General features: G+C 35.6%; 1 protein-coding gene across 4 annotated transcripts in view; it reads left to right on the top strand.

The window, feature by feature from the left end:
- The first annotated feature begins 788 nt into the window (after positions 1-788).
- LOC123321296 (zinc finger protein with KRAB and SCAN domains 2-like) overlaps positions 789-24,689 on the top strand; it is a 194,166-nt gene continuing 170,265 nt past the window's right edge. For 2 of the 4 annotated variants that reach the window (XM_044908765.1, XM_044908764.1), the window contains exon 1: positions 789-1,051. The gene's annotated coding sequence lies outside the window, so the exon portion shown is untranslated. Of the gene's footprint in view, positions 1,052-6,023; positions 6,702-14,127; positions 14,908-24,689 lie in introns of those variants that run through there. The other 2 variants (XR_006538839.1, XR_006538840.1) reach the window with 2 other exon arrangements.

Genomic DNA, 24,689 nt, shown 5'->3' with positions numbered 1-24,689 from the left:
GATTGGTCAAATATCCAATATATTCAGTTGACGGAAAGGGAATTTTCACTATATCTACTCAGGAAGAATATTTTAAGTAACAGACTCGAATAGATTTATGTATTTCTGATTCTCAATACATGTTCACATTCACATTACGTATTTCCAATACAGTTTCTTTGAAACATTGCTGAATTTTCCATAAAACTTAGCTATATCGGTCCCGAATGTTCGTTCATCTCATTTGGTTCTGCTTCAAATTCCAACAACACCGAATTCTTAGCTGTAGTCCTTGATTGTCCATACAGAAAACTGAACGACATGTTGAATAAATGAATGTTCTACATCCCTTTCTCGAAACTAATACATTTTCACACACCAATAATCGTTTATAAATAGAACATATTCGTGAGTCGTAGCAAGTATTCAAATTATTTTCAAATATCAATTGACAATGCTCTGTCAAATTCCAAACAGCGCTACCTACAGTGGGAGAAACGAAACTGATCCCATATCCCCACGAAATTAAAAACAAAATCGAATCAGTGAATACACCAGAGTTTTAGACATCTTAGTAAGTATCTTCGAAGTAAAAAGAATCCAAGATATTACACATATCTTTGAAAATAATTCTATAAGCAACTTCTAATTTCTTTTCCGAATTGCTACAGTCTTATTTCGGCGAAAATAAGGATAGGTGTACGCCACTGGCTGCTATCAGTATTTCTGGTTATATTTAGCTATAGGACGCTATAGGAAAAGAAGAAGAAGAAATTCACACTCCTGTGGTTTAGTTAGGTTAGGTTATTTGTTTTGTGTTGGTTAGTTTAGGTTATACATACCTTTGGGTTATGAATGTTATGATTGTTGTTTTGAGATTATGAAATAACACAATTATTACGTGTTACTGTTATTCCATGATTTCTGTGTGAAATGTGAAGTGATAAGTTTTTTATTAGAATTTCGACATAAAAATAATTGCTCAGTTACGGCTTCTGTTTGGACTTGAACGAGGAATGAATTATTGCAGACACCAGAGACAGGGAAGTTGTCTCTGAAATCAGTTCCTGAAGTGAGTATTTCAGCTTATATAATGAATGACCAAATACTATTTGTACTTCATAGCATGCCAAAATAAAAAAATTGATAATGGAAGTAACATTGTTACATCAGATAGATGATGATTTTACCTTCAGATTTATACTGATTAAATGAATGTTGATTTTATGGAGTTCCTATTTTAGGCTCACATTGAATATGTTTCCAGAATAATTACATTTTTCTTCTAGAGAAAATTTGGTGTTGTAGCGAGTGTTGTAGTATGGGACTGAGGATGGCACATTTCGAAATTATTTGGTATTTGAGTGCCTCAGACACAGCCCATTTCTGTTTCTGTGAGTTTGGTCATCAGGTACATCTTCAACTTGAATCTGGAACTTGGCGAGGGATGTTGAATTCGCATTTGTAGTGATTTTTGGAAGATCCAGGGGTTCGTTTTGGAATTCTCCTTGTTTGTTTAAAAATGTCTTGTCTATAGTTTCGAAATGGCAGCCTTTTAGTATGGTTACTAAGAAAATTCTTTTTTGAGCTGCAAAGTCAGTTCTTCTACAGACCTTGCGTATTATCATTCCAGAAGAAGAGACTGCTGTGTATTATTACTTGTTCGGATCGAGTATGATGTTTGTGGTATGGAGAGGGAATCAAACCATATTATTTTATCCTTTTTATATTTATACAGTAACTACACTGTCTTATTACTTCGACATGACCAACAAGAATGCTCTATTCATCCTAAATCTAATTCTACTAACAAATGTAATATTGCTAAGCGAGTTGCTACGTCAGGCCCACAAATGACTAAAAAAATTATTACTCTGGACACAAAAGGATGCACTGTGTTAAGTATCAATCGGTGTTGGTTCCAGATGGACTTAACGTTAGTTTAAAGAGAGCATGGCCTGGACGAAAACATGATGCTGCTATCCTCGCACAGTCAAATTTATATGAGGAACTCGTAAGAGTGGCTGTATTTCCGAATGGATAAAAATATGTTTTATATGGTGACCAAGCATATGTACTGAGAGAACTATTGTTCAGACCATATTCAAACCGGGCCAATTTAAATATACATCAATGGCAGTTCAATGCTTCCATGAAACCATTGAGACTTACAGTAGTGTGGGGTTTCCAGAAAATTATATATACATATATGGATATGGAATCCATTTATAAAGTGCCAACTCTGTTAACTAACTGCCATACGTGTTTTTATGGTTCTCAAACAGCTCAATATTTCAATGTGAATCCACCAGTGCTTGAGGCGAGGGGGTAACCACTCTGTGAAAAATGTACATCGATTTCGGAAATCAAGATGATTTCGGATGATTTCGGAGATTTCGGATGATTGCGAATGATTTCGGGAGATTTCGAATGATTGCGAATGATTTCGGATGATTTCGAATGATTGCGAATGATTTCGGATGATTTCGAATGATTTCAAACGACTGCGAATGATTTCGGCGAGAAATTTAGGATTAGTCCAAACGATTTGTTTTCACTTTGAATGCTTTTGGGGATGAGGAAAAATATCATATCCTTGAAAGGGAAAACATCGACAAACAGCTCAATTTATTTGGGAAGTATTGCTTCTTCGAAAATATTGAAATACTGAAAAACGTTTTGAAATTTGAACATATAGATTTCCTGTCAAAAAAGTTCCTTATATTTTCCTATCCTACAAGTCCTTCAATCTTTTCAAGTTTGTAGGTGAATATTTCGTCGTCCTCTAGACAATGTATCGTAACTGACATTTACAAATTTTTTAATATCTTTTATATTACGAGAGTTAGGAAAATTTCAACAGAATATAAAATTTAATTAGAGAAACGTAACTCAATTTTTAAATTTGTGTCAGATACGATACAATCCTACAATTATTTTGAAATATTTGTTTTCCTTAAATCATTCAAGGGAGAGAAAATATGATATTATTATCTATCAAAATGAGTGAACTCAATTCATTCGAAAACGAAAATGTTGAAGAGGTTATAAGAAGTGAGAAGATAGTTTAATGTCTGAAATTGAATATTATGAAAATTTTGACGGCATGCAGACAGGAATTGAATTCTGAATAAAGTACCACCCAGAGCAGGATTCGAACCTACGACCCCCTGATTACCACGTCTGCCTGGGTAGCTCAATTGGGAGAGTGCCTGACCGGTAATAAGGGGGCCGTAGGTTCGACTCCTGCTCTGGGTGGTACTTTTTTCAGAATTCAATTCCTGTCTGCATGCCGTCAAAACTTTCTTAGTAATAAAAAGTATTAGAGTTTGAAAATTTATGAAAAACTAAAATGGATCTTCTGTAAAAAAAGACAGTGAGTCACGAGAAACATTACTATCTACCAAGTGCCTTTTACTCTTCATAAGTTTTATACTTTTATTATATGAATTTGGGAAAGATAAAACAACCTGGATTATCAGAATTCTTAATATGTTTGTTCCTAAAGGTATTAAAAAACAAATTTCCCAAAAAATTATAAGATGAGAGATAACCGTTCAAAAGTTAGACGGATCAAAGCTTTTTGTGAAAACCGAAAATCAGCCTGTATAAAACGCTCGATGAAACGTATGAAGAGAAGGCCTTTTTGAATTGTGCACCTGAGTACGAATATGTACAGTACCTCGTGACTCACGATACTTTACTTTAGGGATACTTCAGTATCTTGATTAGTCTTTTTGATTGTTTAAAAAAATTCTTTAAATTAATTATGTATTCTTTCCTTAAGTGGAATGTATCCTTACTATTACAATTATTGTAAAGGTCCGGTAACCGGTAATGATTGCAGGATTTCGGTGATGATTTCGGGATTTCGAATAATGATTTCGGGATTTCGGATGATGATTTCGGGATTTCGGATGATGATTTCGGGATTTCGGATGATGATTTCGGGATTTCGTCGATGATTTCGGGATTTCGGCGATGATTTCGGGATTTCGGATGATGATTTCGGGATTTCGGGCTAAAAAAGTACATCGATTTCGGAAGTGGTTACCCCCTCGGCTTGAGGAATATGTATATAGGATTGTGATTAGAGAAAAAGTTTATTTTAATGGCCATCGATCTAGGTCCTTCAGCCCATAATTTACAGTGATTACAAATTTGAGTAAATGCTATGTTATAACTTATTGAATGGATATGTACATATGATATTTATCAATAAAAAAAACACTAAATTTTCTCTAGTGCCTCCAATAGGGTTTGTGTGGGGTATTTTCTATTTGTTGTGTGTTCATCTTTGTGGTATAGATCAGCTATAACCGTGCTTTCGTTCAGTCTGGTGTAAAATTTTTTATTTATTATTGAATCTGTTGTTGATTGGTTCAATCTGAGTTCTAGAATACAACATTGAATTAGGTGGGTTGTGAAGGGCATTGCTGGGTTGCCTGATTCTGGAGATGATTCTTAGTGAGGTTGTTTCTGCCACAAGGAGATTTTTCAATGCTAGAGTTCTGCAATTTATATATATTGGGTGCGCATATTTTAGTAGAGGTCGACAGATAGTTTTATAAATTTTGGCGACACTTTTCAAATTAATTCCTTGTTTCCTTTGTATGAGTTTGGCAAAATACTTGGCTTTAGAGATTGCTTTCTTTTTTACTGTCTTTGTCTGTAGGTTGAAGTTGAGCTTATTATCAATTTGCACTCCCAGATATTTCATTGAGGGTGTTGGTCCAATGTTTACTCCGTTAATACATATATATGGTGATGTTGGGGCTAATCTATGATGAAAAATCATGAAACGGGATTTGTCTGCATGTAGCTTCATTCTCCACAATTGGAACCATAGACAAATCTTGTCAGACAGAAGTTGACTACTCTTGATGCAGTTGTTGACGGATTTCTCGTGAGCTACTAGTATAGTATCATCTGCATATTGTAATACATACGCATTTGGGAGAGTTGCAGGCATCATATTGTGGCAGAAAAAATTGAAGAGAAGAGTTGAAAGGGGACTTCCCTGAGGTGTACCCTGTTCAGGTTGGAAATACCCAGAGATACAAGGCCCGACTTTAACTGCTAGCCTTCTTCCATTCAGAAATTGTTGGCATATTCTGATAAGTTGTGGAGGGACGTTTTTTTTGTACATTTTATATAGTAATCCTCTATGCCACATGCTATCAAAAGCTTTCTCTATATCCAAACTCAGTGCTGTAGTTTTGTAATTCCTCAAAGAGGCGTTCTGCGTGTTAAATACCAAGATTGTTAAGGGGTGTATATTTGATCACTTGTTCTGGAACCCGAATTGAAATGTTGGAAAACAGCTTTCTATATGACTTGATAGAGCTTTTCTTATTATTTTCTCATACAATTTTCCCAATACTGGCAGCAGCGTGATAGGCCTATAGTTTTCAATTTTATTGTTTCCTGCTTTTGACTTTGGAACATTTATTATGAGACCTGTTTTCCATATTTCTGGAAATAGACAATTATTCATGCAGTACTCAAAGATTTTGATGGGGTGTTTAGTGTTGCTTCACTTAGCTTCTTTACCACCAGCCATGGAACATTATCATTTCCAGGAGAGCTGTTTTTGCTCCTGTGAAGTAGTTCATAATAGTGGGTTTCGTCTATTGTGTAATTACCTCTGGGGTCATTGTAATTATGGAAGAAACAAGCATACCAGCAGTTTATATTTTGTAAATTCTCCTGATCAAAGCTGTTATCTTCTTCAAACCTGAACATGTTTTTGTAATAATTTGCAAATACCACGACTTTCTCTTCATCCGTTTTATATTCTATATTATTTACTACTATAGTTGGTATTTTCTGACGACATTTATACTTAGATAATTGGGGATGTTTATTACTAATTGGAGTGTGTCTTTTTATGGTTTCTGATAGACGATTGTTGAATACTTCGATATATAGTTCATCAATTGGTGTTTTCTCGTTCTGTTCAAGAAATTCGTTAATTTCTTCATTGATTCTGTCTAATCTGCTCATTTTGTAGTTATATATAATTTCCTCCCTTATTTCCACAGGTTCTAGGTTCATCTCAAAGTCAATCACCATTTCAAAATGGTTAGCTCCAAGGTCAGGAGTCTGTGGTGTATTTAACATCACTTCTATAATTTTATATTATATTTCGTATTGGAATATTGAGAAACTATAACCAGTTACGACAACAGCTCGGAAAGAAGTGTTTTATTAAAATTTATATGTACAGTAACAATAAATGATGCGATTCTGCGCATAAACTTAAAATTAAATACATTACAGAGTCAGATCAATTTTTGATAGATTTCTTTTAATGTTTGTTGTATAGAATATCAAATCAGGCGTACTATCAGCACCAGGATTGTGATTATTCATTAAACACTTCATTTATTTCAACTGAATCTTTTTATTCTTCTAATTGGAAATACAATCAACAAACAATTATTTAGTCTCCATCTTTATCCCTTTGGAGTTCTCCATTAAGGATTTTATAAAATTTTGCTGGGATTCTATAATTTTTAAGTGATGCTCCCTATCTGAAACATCTTGCGATTTTTTTTGCAAATTTTCTCTCGTATAGTTGCAGCTGCCTCTCCTGTAGCTCCAGCTTTCTAACCCGTATCACTGTCTTTGTCTCCTTTATGAGTCAAATAATCTAAGGCATTTTTCTTAGAGAAGAACTTCTGTTGTTTCTTCTTCTTGCTGGTCCTAAAACACAAATTATTTCAGAATTCCCATTGAATTAGGCTAAACCTAATTTTTATCGAAGCAAAAAATTCTAGTGCTTCGTACACATACCTAGTATCCTTTTCTTAACCCTTTCACTTCCATGAGCAGGATGGGACAGTTCCTTAGACATTTCAGGGCTCTATTTGGAGTTTGCATCCACACATACCTCAAATAAAGGCTCCTCCAAATGCAATACTAGAAATGACGATATATGTATAATTATCTTATAATAAAAATTTGAAAAATTATTAGATACCTGATGTATCCATAAATGGTTCCCTCATAACATCAGTTAGGGTAATATAATCATGGTCAGCCTGGCTTCGTTCAGCACCATGAATTAAATCATCCTCTGTTTGTAAGGAACTGCTTGCCAGGCAACTGTCCCTGGCCTTTTTTCCCAATTCAGCAACAAACAACGCGGCTTTACTATCTTTGCAGATATCTGAAATTTCCTGAAGGAGTTGGTTCCTTTCAGAATATACTTCTTCCACGCCAGAACTATAATATTCATGATACAATTCTAATAAAAAAATTAAGAGAATTAATAGGGTCATATTTTCAAGTAGATTTTGTTTGTAGTCTTCTAATAAACCATTATTTTGATAATCAAAACTAGAAAAATCGTTAGTTATAGTAACTTATACATAATTGGAAATCGATTAAACGAATATCTATTTCATTAATCTAATATTAATTGAACATTCAAACAATACTGATACGGCTACTCTTGTCTAATATCCAACAGTACTCACCTCTTTTGACTTTTTGAGTCTTTTTGTTTCCACATGTCTAATAATAAAAAGACATGTTCTTTTAAAGTTCTTACTTTAAAATTTTTTCCATTTATTTCAAATACGTTTTTTTGAATGGTTTCCCACTTCTCGGCATCCTTGAGAGGATTGTTATTTGAAAACTCTCTTAGCAGATCCAAATCGTCATCAGACGAAAATCCCAACCTTTTTGGGGTTAACGACGACCGTTACTAGACATTTTTAAACACTTAATTTAACAAAACACAATTGAGAAAAACTTACAAAAACACTCAGATTTCAAGTCTTCTTCAAATTAGTCTTCTGTTCTGTGCTCCAACCCATTTTGTAAAGGCAGAATAAGACTGTGCGAGGCAAGAAAACAACGTAAATTACGATAACGCGCTACGTTATCCACCCGTAAATAGAGAGTTGAAGTGCGCACAGTACGTTAGTCTGAACGTAAACGTTAACGTGAGAAATAACGTCAGATATAACGTCTACGGGTTGTGATGAAATTTGAGTTGAAGTGCTGCCATTACGAAACGTCAGACGTTAAAAATAACCTATCAATTTGGATTTTGCTTTTGTTTCGCGTGAACTCTCTTTTATCCAATATTGAGCCTTGACAGCTGAAATAATATTTGGAATATTGATGTTCTAATGAAAATCTAATTTTAATAAAGAGAATTTTCAACTTCGAAGTATTTTATTATCAATGAAATGTTCAAGTGTAAGGACATGAGAATCGCAGTGGAGTTTCAGCCATTTCCTTATGTACTGAAAGTACTCTGAACTTTCAAATCACTGCTGATTTCCTATAATTTTCGTTAATTATCAGAAAATACACGGGAAATGTAAAAAATGGCCGTTTTAGGTTATCGAGAATTGCATTTAACAGTACAAATTCCGCCATTCGCGGAATCGGTGATCGGTGCTACTCGTTTAACGTTCGGTTAACGTGCGTCGATGTTTAAGGTATACCATAGAGAAAGAAGGAAAAGAGTGCCGACTCAGTGGTAAATGAATTAAGCGTGATTGAAGCGCCCACATCGGCAGTAGATGTAACTATCTTGTTACGAAAATTGACAGCAGGTGGCGCATTGCTCGTTTTGAATTCCCATTTTGGCGCCTCAAATCATACTTCGAAACAATTTGAATTGAAACCTTCACTGAAAATTGATAATAAACTGTAATTAACATAACAGTTTATTATCAATCTTCAGTGAGGTTTCTTCTTATAATCCTTGTTTTCAGAACTGATACTCAACAAATATTAAAAATACTTTTTATTACACATTATAATACATTTTTTTCAAACAAAAGGTAATGAAATAATTTTGTAATGTCAGATCAAATATTCTATTGTATTACAAAATTATTGAAGAAAAGAACATCCAGATTTAAGACTATACTTAATGAGTTGGATTCTTCGATTCATTGGCAGAACTCCAGCAAAAGCCATCTGATTAACATAACCTGAAATAGAGTGAAAAATCGGAATCAATACTGGATATATTTTCATTGAGAGACATATATAATATGTGAGGTCAGAAAAACAGAACAATTTCAAGTGAAAATATTGCTCTTTCTGTTTCACACCAAAATTTGCTGTAAGCATAAAAATGTATGCGGACCTAAAAAAAAATTCATATAGTAAAAAATTAAAATATTTTCTGAATAAAATAAAAATGTTCTAAAGACAAATGAATAAATAAAAATACATTCAACAAAAATATTCTATACTAACTAAAAATCTCATTCCTATCACAGAACGTTTGTAAATAAATATATATTCAACAATAAATAAAAAAAAACTCTGGTAAAACTGCAACTACTGAAAATAAATAAAGCTTCTATCACAGATAACATTTGTAAATAAATATATATTCAACAATAAATAAAAAAAAAACTCTATATATCTATATATGAAGAAATTTCTTCGGAACTGATCTTACAGTTACATATTTTTTCCGCAAATTTTTCTTGACATCATTAAAAAATTTATTACAAATAAGGTCTAAAATTATTTTTTTCAACATGTTTTGAACATTTTCATAATGTTCAGAACATGTGAAAAATGCAAATGATACATTTTCTGTCACGAAGCGAAGAATTTCCTCATATATATTTAACAAGTGACCATGGCTTTCTAATATTGCTAAAATTACATCATGCATATGAGCAACGTATATACACAATTGCTCAGAAACATAATGTAAACACCTCTTGTCATCACCGTATTCCTTAAACATTGTAAATGTATGAAATTCTAAAACTTGACTACTCAAAAGACATTCTTTGCATTGATGACACAATATACCAAACATTTTTTTAATAAAATACCCACTTACATAAACAAGAGCTTGGTTATCAATTTCAGCAATATTGTTGGGAGGCTTTATAATTTGAAATTTTGAAAGGTCAACTGAATTGGTGGGATAATTTTGATTTTTGTCAAATTTAAAATCCAAAAAATTTTTCAAATCTTCAAGAATGTCTATGCCATCGTCTTCACAATTTTTTCCACGGCTCCTAGGTGTAACAAGGCGATTCAAAATGCAGGTCTTAAGTGCTGATATAAATTGATATGGAGTGGGATTAGTATTCGCACGGCCATGTTGCCTGATCAGACTGAAGAGATTCTCAACAGGATCTTGGTTCAGCGTTCTTGTACGCAGGTATTTGAAACCAGCTTTACGACATTCATCCCACACCATAATTATACCTTCAATTGTGGTAATCCAACCTTCCTTACATCTGGGAGCCTTTGATTCTAATCCTGTAACGAGGTGGAAAAACTGCCATTTTTTGATCCTCTGTAAAATGGCATACCAAAATTGGACATGTCTACTCTTTCTACTAACACATCGCCTTAACTCCTTACCCCCAAATCGAGAGTTACACACAGAATTCAAAGAGTCAAAGAGTTGATCAATATCGCCTATGAATTCTGCAGTATGAACTGCCGAAGAAGGGAAATCAGGATTTGTTGACATCATCTCCAATGCTGCCGCAACTGTGCGGCTCATAGTTTTAGCAGCCACAGAGACTTTCATTTTCAAGTGCGAGTGTTGCAGAGTCAAATGTTCTGAATCAATTTTGTGCATAGTCCTAAATCTTCTAGTGCTGTCTACTTTATGACCTTGAATAATATGCTCCCATTTAGCAATTTTGTTGTCCTCAAATTTGATATTGTAAGACTTTAAGGCATTACGTGTGTTTTTCAATAAATGTGGAGGATCATGTAACACAACAACTTTTTGATCGTTTACAATGAAGTAAGGTCCTGGTTGATGAGTATGGCATTCATCGATCAACTGTTTAATGGCAGCTGCGTTGGTAGTGCCTTGATCACAAACTGTACAAATCACCCGAAGACCAATTTCCTGCAAAGCAACTATGACCTCTTTAATTAGAATTTTGAGATGAGTTGTTTTTATCTGATCTTTAGTAAAGTAGTAGGCTATTGGCTGTTTCCAAGACTTATGTAGTCCGGAAATCATAAAAACTAAAACATGATTAGCGACTTCTTTGAATCGTCCAAGATTTGACCCTAAATCTACATGTCCTACTACTTTACCCAAGGCATGGTCATGATGTAAGTCGTGAGATAAAGACATTTCATCAAACATTAAACAACAAAATTTATCAAGAGTTTTTAATTTGGAAAATTTGACTGCTAATTTATTAAAAATCTGTTTATTGATGCCAGTATCAAAAGAAAAGGAGCTTAAAACTGTATTTAACGTTGATTTACTTGGCAATCGCAAAAATCTGGACAAAAATCTGTATGAACGCGGACCTCGTTTATATAAAGCTAATGCAAAAACCTTGTCTTCGGGTGTCCAACGCTCCCCATGTTTTTTTGAACCTGAATTTCTGAACTGAGAAGATATAAATTGAACCCCATTACTACTAATTGATTGTTTAAGTTGTAAGAAAAATTTAGAATAACTAATCTTCTCAGCTAATTTCAATTTATGTTTGGACTTTTCAATTGTTTTTCTCAATCTAGACAGCTGCTCTTTTTGACGTTTAGTGATATCATACAAATATTTTTCTCTATGTGACAACTGATTCCTACGTTTTATGTTGATTTTATTTAAAATGCCTGACCTATTTTTTGCAAAAGGGGAAACAGTCACTGTACTTGGTGAATTCAAACCTGTTGAACTAGTTCTCGGCAAACTATTGTCATCTAAATTTGGAAAATCTATTCTCTGAGCACTAGATGATTTTGAACCTCCAACTTCAAAATCATTCTCAATAATTAAATCGTCCTGATATGAATACATTGTAAAATTTGGAAAATCCGGTAGAGCTAAAGGTAGAAGTCTAGATTTGAATGTGGTCGAAAAATTTTTGCAATATTGCAATGGGGCAATATTATGGAGGATAAAAAATATGAACGCCTGGTAAATTCGAAAGCATGAAGCATTACATTTTGAAAGTCATTGCCTCGATGACTATTGTAATAAAAACGGTTCTAATATCAATAATCGATGTATAAAACTTCCCAAGCCCTCGACAGCACAAGAACTGAATCAAACTTTCAAACACAGTTATAATTATATAACCGGCGGGGATTTTTTGCAAAACTTTAAACCACTTTATCATAAAAATTATTTAGGTTTTTATTTATTATAGCTCGGTGTACGCTCATCATGGCCAGACCATTAAGACGATCTTCTGCCATGGTGCTTCTTAGCCATGTTTTTAGTCTTCTGAGGCTGCTAAAGGATCGCTCTATCGTACAGGTCGTGCATGGTAAAGCGATCAAAATTTTTAATGCTCTTTCCGTTTCGGGAAAGAAGGAATTTGTTTCTTTTAGGACATCAACAACTGTTAGATCTGTCAGATTGAGCCTGTCGTGCCACAATTGCTGCCAAAGTTCGATTTCATTCTTTATGTTCGGTAAATCATAAAACTGGGCAATAGATTCACGAGCTCGTTTCAAATTTCCAGTTGTCATCTTTTGCATCTGCGCCAGGTGTAACTTAGATAATGCGAATGGTGCCGTGTTTTCTTCAGCAAAACGTACTTCAAGGGAGGTGATAATTGAATCTAAGTATGGTATTACCAAAGACCTCTTCCAGTATTCTGAAGGGCTTTCTGCTGGATGATTGCTTCTATGACGTTGTTTCCCAGTAATACGCGGCACTGATGTAATGTCCTCCTCCAGTCCGACTTTCTCCGCAACAGCTGTAGCTTCCTTTATAATTTCGTTTGTCACTTTTTCCGGATTTTCACGATGGTTTTTAATTAAAAGTAAAATCCTTTTAATGTGTTCCGAGGCTTTGACCACGTCCAAAGCTACAGATTGGAGTACGTTGACAACGGGTTCCATCAAAGCCGAGTATTTGGCTACCAACATAATCCCGAGAATAAAAGAAATTCTGGAAGTAGCCGCATGCAGTTGGAATGCACTTTTCCGAGTTGCACTATTTCCTTCCTGTGATAATGTTTGTAAGGCTTCCAGAATTACTGGAAGATTTTCTTTAAAAACTCTGATGGTTTTGTGTTTCTCACTCCATCTTGTCTCACAAAGTCTGGAAATATTAGGTATTAACTTCCTTCTCAAAACTGATTCTCGAAAAAAGTTAATAGTATCTTTGGTGGTTCCCATGGCATTTCTGATTTCAGGAAGTGAATTTAGATCATTGATCACTAGATTCAGTTTGTGGGATGAGCAATGAAAGTAGAGGGCTTTGGTGTACTTTTTGCGTAAGATCGCTTGTACTCCTCCTTCTTTTCCTGACATCGTTGAGCATCCATCAAAACCAAAACCAACGCATTTATTTATATTCAGATCTTCTATTGTCAAAAACTCATCTATGCTATGTGCAATCGATTTCGCATCCAAATCTTTTAGCTCAATGAATCCGATGAACATTTCTTCGACTTCCTGTGTTTCTTCATCAAAATATCGCATCCCAATCGATAGTTGTTCAGTGCCAGAAATATCAGCTGTTTCGTCTGCTAGCACACTATATGCTGCTGCTTCTTTCTTCCACAAATACCAATTATTTCATTTTGAATTTCCACTGAACGGTAGCTTGCATTCTTTTTCCCTTGCTCATTGTGTTTCTTTGAAATCAAATCTCCCGCGTCAATTCGCAGCCTGTATAAATCCTCGAGAATACCTTCACCATAATGTTTACCTCTCAGTGCTAAGTCGTGTGACCCGCAGAACGTAATGCAGGAAATAATAGATTTTATAATTTTGCGATTTTCTTCAATTATTTCCTGGGAATATTTGTTCAGTTGCACTTCGACAGGCACACCTTCCAGAAGAGATTTAGCAGCTTTCAATGCCTCCTTATGGAATTTTGTTTCAATGTGCTTTTTGCACTGCTCGTGAATATCTTTGAACTTACAAAAGGGCCTTATAATAAAAGATCCCAATATGCCTCTAAATGAATTTGGATTTGGTAACGACGTACAATATTTACAAAATGCTCCTTTTTGGCGCCTGGAATATACCAACCATGGAGAGTATGTTTCCAACCAAGAATAATTAGATTTTCTCTTTAAATGTTTTGCATCTTTCGCAAAGTCATAGGTCGCGGAAGGAGACCAACAGTTTTCAATCAATTCCTTCTTCTTTTCTGTTGATAACATGTTTGCCCGTCCAACATATCGCCCGATATCATTTTCATTGCAGTCATCCTCATCCATCAATGAATCAGGATTCGGCGCCAGAGCCAGATATCTAGAGGAACTTGGTCTAGGTAGTTCCTGCGACTGAATATAACCTGTTGTGGTTGTGGTGATCGATGAAGACACATGCGATATTGTCGTTACTTTGTCCTGTTCATCGCTGTCGCTACTTGATCCATCAGTTTTTTTTCGTTTCAAACTTCCTGCAAAACAAAACACTTTTTTAGCAGTATTTATATCAAGGATCTGTTCATCTGTTTTAATTTGTATTTTATTAAACCACAAATACAAGGTGCGGCACGGAGGGCGGACGTTTTTCAGATGGGCATAACTTTCCCCTACTGAGGACGAGAGAAGTGGGGAAGGTGCCGTTAGACTCGTGTGTTCCTAGCATTTATGAAAATCCACACATGAAAATCCACAACACTTACACGAAAGACCGCTGCACAGCCCAAAAGTTACGGTTTGGTGCGCTGTATCGCAAACTCGCATCATTGGCCCTTACTTCTTCGAAGACGTTAATGGTCGTGCTGTTACCGTGAACTCAGAGCGGTACGTCGAAATGATCAACAACTTCTTTATCCCCGAATTACGACGGCAACGTGTTTCAATCCGACGTGTGTGGTTCCAACAGGATGGGGCGACCGCCCACACAGCCAGAGCGCCTCCAGCACTGCATCACCGATTTCGGCCACCACATGCCTGATGTGATTTTCCACACTTGACTGTCTCAAATGCTATTTCCTTGAGAATCTGATTCCGTCAATAAATGTGTTTTTGAGTAGAAATTAACGCTTTTATTATTTTTTTAAAACCATCCATCCTCCGTGCCGCACCCTGTATAATATATGTTTTTTTTCATAATTATTTACTGAAAACGAAACCACTGTTTAGTTAACGTTGAATGAACAGAGATTGAATCGATAAACTCGTTTTTAATGAAATAATAGTATTTTTTAACATTTCCCTTCCACATAATCGATCCTTTCTTTTCACATCAAGAATATGCCAGATAAAATCAAAAATTATATTCTTAACGATTATTATACGTCTCTATCTAGCTGTGTATCCGTTGCCAAAGCTATTAGCTGAAAGAAATAAAATAAAAATACTAGCTCTAAGTCCAAGATTAAAGCAGTACATAACTTACCAAAATACTTTCTGATGTCCATTTTGATAAGACGATGAATGGAGACACACTCAGAAACTTCACAACTCAACATTGAGATGATGAGATATTATTATTTAACAAATATAAATCAATATTGACTAACACAGGCAAGCCTAGGTCTTATAATTGATTTCCATCAAGCGCTATCTAGCATCGAGTAGCAATACTAGGTTTTACAAAGATTGTCGATTTATTCAACGGTAGGTGTTTCTTATGAACATTTATAGATGACATTGTCCACAAAACCAATTAAAGTTGTATGTTCGTAACAATAACTTCTACTTAAGGTATGCCGCATACAAATTATACAGAACTAACGTGAATGCTACTGAACGGTTTTCGTAGAAAGGAATGCAATGCACACACACACACACACACACACACACACACACACACACCATACCTACCTCCCACCTTCATGTTTTTACACTGTTTAATATTAATGGCCTTGCGTTTTGGCAAATCTGGTATAATCGTAATGAAAATGGCGGCGATTTTGAAAACGGATGTCAAAATCTAAATGTTGAATATTTCAATACTTTCTACAATATACATTAAACTTTGTGAATTTATTTACGTTTTGTCATGCGATGCAAAATTTATTAATAGGTAAGGAAGTCGCACTTTGGTCGCTTTGCGGCTAGCTACATTTGATCTCTAGAGGGGGGGGGGCAGCTGCCCCCCCCTGCGGGAACCAACCCAAACCAATTTCCTAACTCTCAGAGCGAAGATAGCAGTATGCATCCATATGCTTTAATCCCATATTGCAGATATCGTATATTACGATAATTAAGCAAGGGAAAAAGCGCGGAAAGGTTCGGATCATGGCAGTAACCGATCTGCCGCGGACATGGAAAATAAGAAATGGATCACGCCTTCATAGTAAGAAAGGTACGTTAACGCTAACGTCAACGTTAAAAACGGACGAATGAGCATGCGTAGATGTCAATTATAACGTTAACGTTTACGTTCATGGCTGCACTTCAACTCTCTAATTACGGGATGCGGTACCGTTAATAGAGAGATATGGAAGAAGCGTATAACGCTGACGTACGCTAATAACGTTATGCGGTAATGGAATAACGTCATGCGCTATCTGGCTGGGATTTTATTCGTATGGAAGATACGAATTTACGTTATTAGCGTAGGCAACAGATGATCGGTAAATGTAAAAGTTTGTTGTCGATATAGGTTTCTAATGCTTTTTGGGTTGATTTTATGCTGTTTTTGTGGATTATGTGCGTTTATATGGATGCATATCTAAAGGAATTTTTGTTTGTGGAGTTGGATTAAACTGTATTGAAAAATACCTGTTCACAGTGATGGTTTCATAATTTTAAAATTTATGGACATGGACCTATAAGTGGCCACTATAGTTACCAAGAAAAAATTGAAATATCACCTGGAGGATATGTAGAGATATGTAGTACTGCTTTTCTACCATCAAGCCATAAGCCAATGTCTAATCTAGATATTTCTACTTTTATGATTCTTAATAAAAAAAAGCTCGAATTGAACCCTTTTATTTCCTATTGAAAACAAGTTACATAGTTCATAATCATCAATATAGGATTGAAATAGGTACTCAGAATTAAACACTAGGATGAAAATTTCTATTTTCATTCGACTCTTCCTTTCATGTGACCCATTAATTGAAGATATACACTTTTACCTTTGGTTATTAGATTATTCTTGAGGAACTCATTTCGTCTCTTCTGCTACTATTCTCTTGAAAAAAATTCGTCTCAATGTCAATTAAGAGGCCCCTGTTTCAAAACATAACCTATTTCTCTCAAAACAAAACTCCTCGATAAGTCCTGTCGGAAATCCTTTTCTATTACAGTCGACTGTCGTTAATTCGAAAATCGAGGGACTCTTAAAATATTACGAATTATCGAGTGTTTGAAATATCAAATGGTTCGAAATTTGTGAGAGAAAATAAATAAAACTTCAAATTATTAAGTGCTGATCAATTTTTATTTATTAACTGCTATTCTATAACAATGTCAAAAGTTCAGAGGTACATTGGTGTGAATTAATTAATCTTTCGAAAGAAGTCTGTTATACTGGTTTGCTTCAAAGCATATTGCTGCTGCTCAGACTGCTCAATAACTTTTTTTAGGAGAAAAAGTGCCTGAAATGCTTTTTCATCACTTTCGTTTTGTAGACAGAAGCTTTGTAAGGTATCGAATGAGGATCTTGCTTCCTTAACTGACACCTCTGCCAAAGGTTCTGATGTATCATCCTCATCTTCATCGTTACTTTTTTCATTCGTATCTGTCTCAGATAAAATTTCGCCATCGGTTAGTGAACCTGAGACAGCAACATCTTCATCCACTTGAACAAAGTCAGAAAAACTCACACCGCTGATGTCAACTAATGGTTATATTGCTGGTTCTTCATCATCCATAAGCATTGGAACATTTTCCTGATCTTCTTTTAAGAAACCGGATTTTTTGAAGCAATTGAGAATCGTTAGGGGTGTTACAGCTCTCCATGCCTTGTCAATCAGTAAAATAGCTGTCAGAACCGTGATATTTGCAGTTAGCTGCTTGTCGAGAGATTCTAAAACGAGCTTAACAATTTCTTTGCGATAGAACGTCTTAAAATTATGGATGATCCCTTGGTCCAATGGTTGCAATTTGGAAGTTGTATTTGGCGAAAAGAAGTAGAGTTCCACGTTGGACAATATAGGAGGATTGTTGTGGACAGTGCAATTGTCTAAAAAAAGAAAAATTTTCCGCTTTTGTCGTTTCATGTCCCCATTAACTGTTAAAAGCCAATTGTTAAAAAGTTCTGTCGTCATCCAAGCTTTTTTGTTAGCACGATAGTCAGTAGGAAACGATTTCACTCCTTTGAAACATCGCGGTTTCATTGCTTTTCCTATCACTAAGGGTTAAAGTTTTTCCGATCCGTCCATATTTACTGCAAGTAAAACTGCCAACCTCTATTTACTATGTTTTCCCCCATGACATTTTTCATCTTTAAAAGTAAGCGTCTTGTCCGGTATACATTTGAAAAATAGGCCAGTTTCATCAGTATTAAAAATGTCTCGGGCATCATAGTTTTCAATCAAGGTCTTCGATTTACCGTGCCAATTCAAGCATACTACATCATCAACACTTCCACTTTCCCCACAAACTTTTTTAAATACAACTCCATTTCTCTTTTTGAAATTTGTAAGCCACCCTTCACTTGCCGCAAAGTTATTGATGCTTAGGGTAGACGCGAACTCTTTTGCCTTTTTCTTTAACAAGTTTCCGCTAATAGACACTTTTTGTTGTCTGCACTGTCTCAGCCAAATGACCAGGCTTTCTTCCAGACGGGGAAATTCACCTTTAGTAGTTCTTTTCCGTACTCCAGCAGTTTGAGTAGCATAAATTTTCTCCTTGTGCTTTATTATGGTTGAGAGAGTACTCAGAAGAATCTTGAATTCTTTTGCAACATCACTTTTCTTCTCACCTACCTCTACTTTTTCGATTAACTTCTTCTTTTCAGCAATCGTCAAACATTTATACTTTCTAGGGTTCATAACTAAACGAACTTTTAATCTGTATACCAACGAAAGAGTAACCAATTCGTGTGTGTCAAATAGTCAAACTAATCATAACAAAAACAAAGGGTTGTGTACGTTGATACAAGTTTGAACTTGTAGCAAAATGTACTTCCAATCTTTCCGCCTCTTTCTCTATGCAACTTTGAATTGTCGAGTGTTGGACGCCGATGAGTTCGAATTAACGCGTCCTTTTATTATATAGCAATGATTTTTTCGTTCGAATTACCAAGTGCATAAAAATGTATTGATTTTGTTCGAAATATAAAGAGATTTTGAAGGGAACTTATAGAGAGGTTCGAATTATCGCAGGTTTGAATTAACGAGAGTCGACTGTACTGCGAATTGTTTCGCACGCTAAAGTGTTGTGTAATTTTAGTGGTTCCATAAGTTTTATGGATGTGAAATAGTTATCGGCATATATTATTTTGTTTTTATTCCAAAAGTCTTTACGAAGCGATAGCACGACTCGTTCTTCAAGCCCAAATTCCTGAAATTCTGTTTCTAAATTTTCATTTTTTCCCTGATATACCTCAAATGTAGAAATGAAACCATTTCCACCCGCAATACACCAAAGCTTATATCTCCTTTTTATAGGTTTCTGTGGATTGAACTGCTTCAAAGTACGTCTTCCTTTGAATCTGATCATACTTCCGTCAAGGCTCATATATCTCGTAGGATTGTATAAATTCTTAAAATTAAAATTGAGTGTATCAGATAGTGGCCTCACCTTGTATAAGTTGTCTTTGTTATCTTTAGGTATCGCGCTGTTGTCGTTGCAGTGAATAAATCTGAGAATTACTTCAAACCGCCTTCTTGACATTGCATTGGTTATAAGCGGCACGCCTTAGTCTGGGCTACTGTTCCAATATTGCTTCAATGTAGGAAGTTGATGATAAGCCATCATAAAATTGATACCAATGAATACCAACAATTCATTTTTTGACAAATTTAGGAATTTGTTATTATGTGTTGCATATAAATCACTTTGAAAAACAATATAATCCATTGAATTTTCCAAAATCTTCAAATAAACATCAGTAGGCGTCCTACAATCATCGAATTTTTCAGAAATTGGACCGTGACGATGAATATAATCGGGTATCGAGGCAACTTTACTAATTTTTTTCCAAATTCGGTCTGGTATTCCAACCGGTATTGTGAAATTATCGGTTTGTTCCAAAAAAGTGTTTTTTAAAATTTTTTTTTAGCGCGTGTTTTAGGTCATTATTCAATTCCGGTTGTAACTTTTCATTTTCGTCAACCGCCCTAACCGCTGAATTACCACTTGATGAGGTAGATGGAATAGGCTGAATAAACTACTCTGGAATTTGAACGTCAATAAATGTAGACGGAAAATTAGTTTCGTTGTCTCCATCTTCATTTTCCACATCTCTTCATCGCTGGTCAATAAACTGTTGTCTGAAGGTAAATCTTCAAAAGTAAAGGTGCGCTATTAGCTGCAATTCCTCATCAGTAAGAGGTCTCTTATCCGAACGAATGTTGTTTCTTGGATCCATGATTCCTGACGGTACTTTTGAGGTGTCTGCAAAATGGGGTTAGTTTGAAACTAATCATCCTATTTATATACCAATTAACTACATATTTATATAAAATAAACCCCTACTATATCAAATTATATAATTTTCATCATACTCAAGCACAATAACTAATATATGGTTGAAAGAGCGACAAACGCGCGATGCAGCGTTGCCAGATAACTGAAATGGAATTATGGAACCGAGATGCCAAAATTATCAGATTTTCCTGAAAATTATGTTACAATAGATGGCAGAAAGGGGATTTATCTCAGATCTGGCAAATACTTTTCATTAACATGATGAGGTGAAAAATGTTGTTATAGATGATGTGAATAAATGGATAGTGCTCTCGCTGTAGTGTTCTAATGAAAATGTGAGGTTCAGGGAATAACAGCTCAATTTTGAAATCTCTTTTATTTTACATCGACGTTTCGACGACTCTCGCCGTCTTCTTCAGGATCCTGCAAAAACAACATTAACAGAATCCAATAATTAAAAACAGGCACACAACTCACCAAAATTGTGTGAGATACAACAGTGCAAAATTTTTGGTACATTTATCATTCGAAAAAAACCCACACATAATATGTAATATTTTTCAGGCTTGGACAAATACATAGGTAAAATAATTTTTCATCAAATCACGTTCATAATGTCATAATGTCAAAGGTGACAGATACATTGCGGAGCATGTCACTCCCCACAATGATGATGTGAATGATCAGAAATGTCTCTGTCTAATCCATGAACAATGCAATTTTCTTCAAAGTTCAACAATGTTGAGTATTATACTTGTGCGCTCTTCAAAACAAAAGTCTATTTAATAATACTTTAAATTGTAAGCGAAATTGATAGGGATAAAAAACAATTATTCAAACACATTTTTATTCGAATTGAAAAAAAACTCATGAATAATGAAATACTCGAAAAACACCTTCAAAAACGATACTCATCAAATACATCAGAATAAATAGTGAGATATAATCAGTTGAAAACATTACACAGCATAAATATAACAAAATGGTTTTATAAAATATAATATATATAATGATGTAACAAATCATTTGCAATTTAAATATATATAGAGATGATATGGCTGATGTTTCGAACTATAGACCTATTACCATCCTGAGTATCTTCTCCAAAGTATTCGAGAAGATATAATAATATATAATAGAATGATAGAATATCTTGACAAGTTTCAGATTCTTGATAGTGCTCAGCACGGCTTTAGATCCGGCCGCTCAACTCAGAGTACTCAGACTGGAGCATTGAATTTTGTTGAATTTGTCTATGAGCACCACACCACCTTGATCGAGGCGCGAATGTTGCAGCATTGTTTTTTGATTTATCGCGAGCTTTCGATAGTCTCTCTCATCAGTTTATTTTAGACAAGCGTTATAACTTGGGATTTAGGGGTATCTTTCACGATTGGATAAGGAGTTATCTCGAAAACAGAATCGCGACCGTCCGAGTTGATGATTTTCATTCAAGTGAACGAAATTTAAAATTAGGAGTGCCTCAAGGATCTGTCCTTGGACCAATGTTGTTTCTCTTGTTTATCAACGACCTTCCACCAAACTTGAGGAAGATTTTCACCAGACTACTGACCTCCAATAAGTCAGTGCGTCAAATTATCAGGATAATATTATTCGCCGATGATTCCTCCATTACGGTATCAGCTAAGACTTTGGAGGAATTACAATGTCTATGTGAGCTCATCATACAAAATTTTATGGAATGGTGTCACACGAATAGACGAATAGAATTAAGATGAATGTCAATAAAACGGAGTGCATTCGTTTTAGTCTATCTAGCTCTGAGGGTAACACATTTGTTTTTAGGTATATGGATACAGTTATCAAATCTAATGACATTGTTAAATTTTTGGGTATACACATTGATAGATTCCTGAAATGGCATTCGCATATTGATGCCCTTTGTAAAAAACTCAACAGTTCCTATTATGCGTTGAGTAGACTTAAGAGTTCACTTCCGTTAAAATCTCTTATCAACGTATACTATTCCCTAGTATATAGTCACCTGTCTTACAACATTCTGCTCTGGGGCAATTCTTCAGATGTTGCTTCTATTGTTTGAAACAACACTTGAGGCAACTGAACGACCAGACTCAGAACGTCCAAGGGAAGTCTTAACTCCACAGTTGCTGGTAAGGTAAGGTAAATTGATCAAACGATAAGTGAATGATGATTATTCAGTATAATCTAATCTTATATACTAAATTGAATAATGACGATAGAAATAACATTGCCATATTGGGTATTACTGCACTGACGGAGTCCCCGGTTGCATCAATTGTTTCTAGCCAGTCAGCAGATTTCGGTAGATCGACGGCTCGCTCGGCGTGACCCAGTTTTGATGAATAATGATTCAGATGGAATTTTCCATATTATTGAACTTGATTATGCCGAAATGCTGCAGGCTATGATGTTGGAGCTCCAGTGTTGGCAATCTGTTACTTCTATTGTCCTATTTCCTAATTTCCTATTTCTAACTCGTGTGACACTCGATCGAGTGCTTTATTGGGCATGGTCATGAATGGGTGCTGACGTCCGGAGTTGGTCTCTCGTCTGGAATTCTGTTTTCGCCTCAGCGTAGAGCTGGTCAAGGTCGAAACATTGCTGGCGTGGTTTTGAACTCGGTGTGATTTCCGTCAATGGAATTTCGGCTTCTGCTTCATTTACTGATATATCCTTGAATTTTTGGCAACGGAAAATTTCATGGTTGCTGTCACATAAACTGCATGATTGTAAGTCGGTGTGGTAGTTTTGAAATTTATGTCTTTGTCCTGTTGATGGATGATCTGATTTTTTGATTGTGCCTCGAAGTGCTTCGAAGGATTGGAATCGATTTTCTAGAAACTCCAAAAGATCTGCCAGTTCTTGAATATCCTTGTGTATTGTGGTAGATTGTTCATAGAGCCTTCTTGAATCGCCTGTCTAATTTCTTTAGCAGCATATGCGCTATTATGTTGTTACCCAATTGTTCGGCTGTGATTCCCATATCTTCAATGGCTCTCAGATTTTCTTGAACAGTGTCGTGAAGTTTTTTAATGGATGCTGCCGACCCTTGTTGCAAAATTGATAGATTCAAGATGTTGTCGGCATACTTGCTGAAGAGAAGTCTGTTGTTGTACCTCCTCTTTATCAATTCCCAGGCGATGGGGTAGTTTCTTGATGATACTTCTAAATGTTGAATGAGCTTCGCTGCTTCACCCCTGGTTTGGCTCTTCAGGTACTGCATTTTTTCAGCGTCCCCTAGTTCATGGTTTTGGTGTATGGTTTGAAGGAATATATCTCGGAATGTGATGCAGGTCTCGTAGTCACCAGTGAAGATAGGGATGCTGATCCGTGGTAAATTTATGGAAATGTTTTTGTTTTGGAACTGTTTAGTATCAGTCGGAGAAGCAGTAATTATTTCTTCTATGATTTCCTCATATTTGGTTCTAAATTTTTCGAAGACTCCGGTTTTCTTGTATTTCATTACTTCTTCTTCATTGATAGCTAGCATCTGTTCATAGAGTGCTTCTATGTCCCGCCAGATCCTGGTTAGGTTTTCTTCGAGGAAGTTGTATATTTTGGGATGTAGTTGGCACTTCATTTTTTCTTGGGCCCTTTCTATTTCCTTTTTGAATAAATCCAATTTTATTTGAATTTGAAGGATGGAAGGGTGGTGGTAGCTGACTTCTTCTGACATCGGAGTGGACTTCTGCCAGGTATTGATATAGTTCTTGATTTCTTGGTAGCATTTGGATATCTGACCATGTAAATCTTGTTTGAAGTAGGAATGCTCTTCATCAAGGGATTTCTGGAGTTCGTTATGATTTTCTTGGAATTTGTTCAGTAGATCTGCGGCCATCATGGATTTTTTCTTGAAGTATTCTTCTGTTTTGCGTGCAGACCCGTCTGTCTTGAGTGAAGATAATATTTTGCTCAGGTCTTGGCCAATAGTCATTTGTTCCCCCAATTTTTCTTCCATGTTGGTTGAAGGTTTCTGCTTTGAAGATTTTTTTTGTTGTTGATTTTCCGGAAGGCTAGTTCACGGGCTCGTAGTTGGCGCTGGAAGGCTTCTTCGCGGATGCGGGTGTTGGCTCAGGAGGGCTTCTGCTGGCGCTGGATTTGGCTCTGGAAGGCTTCCCCACAGGCGTTGATGATTTAATTGAGATTAGGGTCGTAAATCCTTAGCTCTTATTTTTTCCAGTGGACTCTGTGTTTCCCTGGCTTTTTTGAATTTTTGATCCGGAAGGCTTGTTCACGGGCTCGGATTTGGCGCTGGATGGC

The sequence above is a fragment of the Coccinella septempunctata genome, chromosome X (genome assembly GCF_907165205.1).
Source record: "Coccinella septempunctata chromosome X, icCocSept1.1, whole genome shotgun sequence".
Taxonomy (NCBI): domain Eukaryota; kingdom Metazoa; phylum Arthropoda; class Insecta; order Coleoptera; family Coccinellidae; genus Coccinella; species Coccinella septempunctata.
This window is presented reverse-complemented; position numbering and strand designations above follow the sequence as displayed.